This window comes from Alligator mississippiensis, chromosome 10 (genome assembly GCF_030867095.1).
Source record: "Alligator mississippiensis isolate rAllMis1 chromosome 10, rAllMis1, whole genome shotgun sequence".
Lineage (NCBI taxonomy): Eukaryota > Metazoa > Chordata > Crocodylia > Alligatoridae > Alligator > Alligator mississippiensis.
The window spans coordinates 70,067,426-70,072,763 of record NC_081833.1 but is presented as its reverse complement, the minus strand read 5'-3'; positions in this window follow the sequence as shown (position 1 = coordinate 70,072,763).

Sequence of the window (5,338 nt, the reverse complement as noted above, 5' to 3'; positions counted from 1 at the left end):
CTGCAGAGCTGATGTGTCTATTGTGATCCCCTCTCTGTCTGGACCAGCAACAGCTTTTTCCTGTTATATTCAAGAGCACAGGTCAAAATGCAACTGCAGCCAGCTCATAGATTGTCACCTTAGCTGATCTTTAATCCTTATCATACATACTTTAGTCCTGTGATTTTTAACTCTTTCTTGGCTTGAAGGAAGATAGAGTATACATCCATTTTCCTTTGTATTCATAGCACAGCAAAATCAACTAGCAAGAGGGCTATTGTTTCATCCCACCTTCAGGAATTCAGAGACACTTTGGGTATCAGATAGTTGGTCCTCACCTAGAACAAAAACATCTCGACCTGCCACTGGGATCCTGGTTTTTGGAGGCAGTAAACAATTCCCAAAACTAGTCATGTCCTGACCTAGGAAGTACAAATTGTGCCATTCTATGAATTAGCAGGAGAACAGTAAAGACCTGCTTCTTCTGTACTAGAAGACTTGAAAACTAATGTAATGAATGAAAAATGGCTACATTTTCCACAAAGGTCCTAGTTTACCCATCCTTTAGGTAACTTGAATGTCTAGATCATCTAAGGCACAGACAGAAGCTACATTTTTCACGCAATCAGGCAGCGCTCTACAGCCATGTAGACAGCGCTCTACAGCCATGCCATGACACACATGCACAACTGTAGAGCACTTTTAAAGTGGCCGATCGTGTGAAAAATGTACCCTTCTCAAATGAGGTATCAGATGAAGGTGCTCTGCTGTAGAGCGCCTTAGAGAGCGTGAGTTCCTGAGGATTCATTTTTTGCAAATTCAGCCCAGTCCCACCCCCAGGGCTGTGAGCAAGGAGGGAGCGGGAAGGAAGGAGGGGGAAGCCAGCAGAAGCAAACTGTGGTTGGGCTTTCCAGGGCCTGAGCCGGATGGTGCCAGGTGGATCGGCCCTCTCCTTCCTCCTCCCTCCCTCCCTGCTGACAGCCCTGGAGCTGGGGGTGAGCAGAGCTAGGGAGAGGGGCAGCTTTTACGTGAAACACCACGATTGGGGGAGGAGGGGGGCATGAATGTCTGTCAGCACCCCTAATCATCAATCATATTGCAAATCTGTGAAGGAATGTCAGGGTTCATTTAAAAAAACGGTTTGTTTTTTTTAACATGACCTCTTTTGTTTCAAATAAGGTTCTGAATGGTTGTTCCTTTCAAACCCTTCCTCTTAAAGATGTATTGCAATGTCAAGCATGTGGTTCCAGAGCAAATTAGCGGGGGCTACATCATATGTGGAGCATGAGGATTGGGAGAAACTTGTGATTTCTCCATCTCTTAAGAACATCTTCCCACTTTGCACACAGAGCACTGTGCAGGGTGAGCTTATTTAGCTAATGGTTTCTTGGCCTATATGTGTTACCGGCTATGCTGTGAGAGCTGTGAGAGCCTCCGAGAGAGTGACTCTCATCCTGCCCTGCCTTTCTCTTTTATTTTACCTTAAGAGTCAGGAGAGGAAGAGTATAATTGTGCCAGCGAGATTCTCCCTGAGAGCAAAGGCTCTTTGTCAGCACAAAGCTGCATACATTCGGTGTTAATGTGAGTTGTCCCTCCAAGTGTTGACACTGCTGCCCTCTGGCCTTGAACCAAGTTTCCTTTGTAAAGTGGAATACAGAGAACAGATTGACTTTTATTAGTAGATGTTTAGGATTGTAAATCCAAAAAAAAGCTGCCAAAGCCGATAGGGAAATACATAGCGCCCAGGCGAGGGACTAACGATAGAAGGATGGGGGTGAGGAGGGGAACGCAACTAGGTTACAGGCAATACAAAGTTAGCCAACTAAGCCCAGGGGTAGGGGGAGCAGGGAAGGGGGAAGGGGAGGGAGGGGGTTCGTGACGCTGAGAGAAAAAGAGGATAGAAACACACAAACCCGTTACAATGGTCCGCAATGGTGGAAGAAGTGGTCTGAAGAAAAAGTGTCTCAGTCCATATACAGTCTCATCACGGGGGTCCTCTTCGGGTGGAGCAGGGTCACCCGTTGCTGAAGAATCCTCTTGAAGCGAAGGTCCGTCTGGTGCGGGGGGGGTGTTCAGGCGGTCCCCTCTGGGTCCGGTCCGGCGGCTGTTCTCCTGGTGGGGTCCGTGTACTGGCGGTGGCCTGTGATGTGCTCGACGTAGATGTCACGGGACCAACGGATGGTGTCGGACACCATGAGGCAGCGCATGAGCTTGGCGTAACGGCATGAGACGTGGCAGGCACGCAGGACGCTCTCGTTGCTGGCGTCCCAGGCTCCGAGCATTCCCACGATGAGCGCGTTGACCATCACGTCATAGCCGTGGCCCCTCAGCGTGTCGGCCAGCGGGGCGTACTTCTCTCGCTTGCGAGCCCGGGCGTCGGTGAAGGCTTGGCGCCGGTTCTCGAACGGGATGGTGATGTCCACAATCACGATCTTCTTGGTCTCCTCGTTGGTGATCACGATGTCGGGGCACATCTGGTTCTCGCAGCCCGGGACGGTGCGGTTGACAGAGACCTGTCCCGCTGCGGCCAGGATGGCCCCGACGAGGCGGTCCTGGACAGCGTTGTGGCGGAGCTGCCAGGCCCTGGCTTGCAGCTTGCAGCTTCACAGCACATAGGGGAGGGTCTCGGCCGTGTAGCCGCACCGCTGGCACCTCTTGTCCCGGTGGCCGAAGCAGACAGCCCCGTTGAGAGGCAGGCAGTTGAGGCGGGCGTGGTGGAGGAAGCGCCAGTCCACGAAGTGTGTGAAGCTCCCGCTGGGCATGAAGTGGTTGCTGGAGTCCCACTTTGAGGTGATGTCGAAGACCTTGCCCTGGTCGGGTTTGGCCCTCAGGTAGCTGGCGTAGTTGTTGTGGACGGCGTCCTTCAGGAACCTCTCCAGGAAGGTCCTCGTGCGGGGCGTCACGGTCACGGGGTCAGCGTGCGGGGCTGTTTGCAAGGAAACTCCCAGCTCCCGGCACTCCTCGGTCCAGGTCCAGGGGCAGCCGATGAACATAACCAATGGGTATGTCTGTTCCCTGCTGCAGCTGAACGGATGGCAGGCACTCAAGCAGCTGTTTTATTGTTTCTTGCTGACTAGTTGCATGAAGCAGAAGCCCCTGCAGAGCAGCCCCTGAATCTCTGGAAAACAGCGAACTGATCATCACAGGTTCAACAAAAGAATGAGGAAGGCTGGCAAATGTCCTGGGTTTGGTGGCTTGTGGATGCACACTTCCACTCTGTGTTTTCTTGTGTCCTGTTCCTTCCCCACCACCCAAAGCAGGGTCTGTGGAAGATTGCAATCCATGAGTCTGAATATCTTCTACATATGCGTTATCTCTTCTGAACATAAACACACTGTCAAATCCTTCATTTCTTCAGTCACTCCCCATTTCTTCAGTTCCACCCAAGCCACTCCCTCAAGATCCGTCTCCCTCTCTTACTTCCCTATGGTAACCTTCCCTATTCTTCCTCTCATCTCTCTTGCTTCCACTTTCCCCATCCCCTGATTCTGCTTCTCTTAAACTTCCCCCCCTCCTGTAAACCTATATGTAACCCATAAACCCTTTCTTTGTCTGGCATTGCTCTAGCCATATTTCTGAGGCTCTGGAAGACTGGAGCTGCAATTTAGGTGAGATCTCTCAGCTTAGAGTCCTGGATGACTGTCCAGAGCCACTTACGCTATGTCTATACCAAGCATTAGGTATATGGGCATAGCCTGAGCATGCTCTATTTTGCTTGCGAGTGCCTGCACACTCCCCATTTCATGCTGGCCTCATACCTGGCATGGATGAAGGGCAGTGTATTCTTGTATAAGCCATATCTTGAGCCTGATGCAGTGTGCATCCCATAGTCCCTTGCAGCATGCTGAACAGAGCCCTCAAACTGTATGGTCAGAGAAAGCTTCTTCACAGCTAGGGTGTCCAAACTGTGGAATAAGCTCCCCCCAGAGGTGGTGCAATCACCTACCCTGGAAATCTTCAAGAAGAGACTGGATGGTCACCTTGCTGGGGTCACCTGATCCTGGTTGTCTTTCCTGCTTGGTGCAGGGGGGACTGGTCCCGATGATCTTCCGAGGTCCCTTCCAGCCTCACAGTCTATGAAATCTATGAAAACAATGCTGTGGAGTGAAAGTGGAGAGGGATTTACCATGCATCAGCTGCTCCAAGGTAACTGTTGTGTGTCCACGCTATGCTGCGGTGAGCCTGACCCATAACCTATGAATCAGCTGGCAAACCTCTCCTCTTTGGTCCTCAGGTTGGAAGCCGTGGCAACCTGAAGCCTTGTGGTCCAGAAGTCATGGTTGCTGGTCAGTTTGCTTAGTCACTTTGTTCTGGAGCACAGCAGCCCCGTGGCAGCTTTTCCTGCCACAGCCCAAGGGCTCGTGCCTCTGGCAGGTCAAGCAGGGGGAGGCCGGTGGGGCTTTAGGAATCCAACTCTGCAGCCAGAGCAGTGGGGGCCACAGGCAGGCATCCAGTGAGGCCTATGGTTGGAGCTGTGGCAGGGGGTGGTCTGGTACTGAAGTGGAAGGATAACACAGCAAAGTACATTGGTCCCAGCTTAAGGGAGGCCAGGGAAATGAAGGCTTGCTGCAGATGCCAACACACACTGTTTAATTGCCTCCCTTTCTGCCAGGGCACACATGATTTTTGTAGTATGCAGCTTCCTCCTATTTTCAGCTACTGGCTTCCTGACTCCTCCGCTGCTCTCTGTGTAAATGCATGTGAGGCTTTTACTCCTTACTAGAGTGGATAGCTGTACTAATAGAAAATAAAAGCAAAAAATAATTGCTCCTGAGAGCAGCTGATGGTCTTGGAGAAAGGGTGTCTATGTGATACTTGCATGCCTACATCAATAGACTCTGGGCTGCTGGCCCTGTCAAGGCAACAGGTACAAGGGCGACTGTACCTCTTGTCCCCATGGTTCTGCTTGGCCAGTTAACCCTCTGCTAGGCTTATGATCCCAGGTATCTATCTAGCTCAAATATGACCCTGGCAACCCCAGTCCTGTTTTAGGACTGCTAACCTGCCACAAGGTGCCGGGAGGTTCACTTTCTCCTATTTTCTGTGCTTGGCAGTTTGGCCCACAAACGGGGCAGATCTAGAGGGCCAGGAATGCTGCAGTTGCACCCCCTTTGATTCCTACTCCACCCAAAGTTTAAAACCAACTGTGTGGCGGCGACATCTGGCAGTGGCAGCAGCATTTCTATTCATGCAGCAGCGAGGGAGTCAATTGACCCCATGGCTCATTACAATCTCCATGATTCCTTCCACACTCTTCATTCCACGGGTGTTAGCGACCTTTCTCCTTTGTAATGGTCTTGATGTTCCACTAAGCAAGTATTCTTTCTTCTGCAGTTCTGCTGTCTTTTAGCTGCTCTTG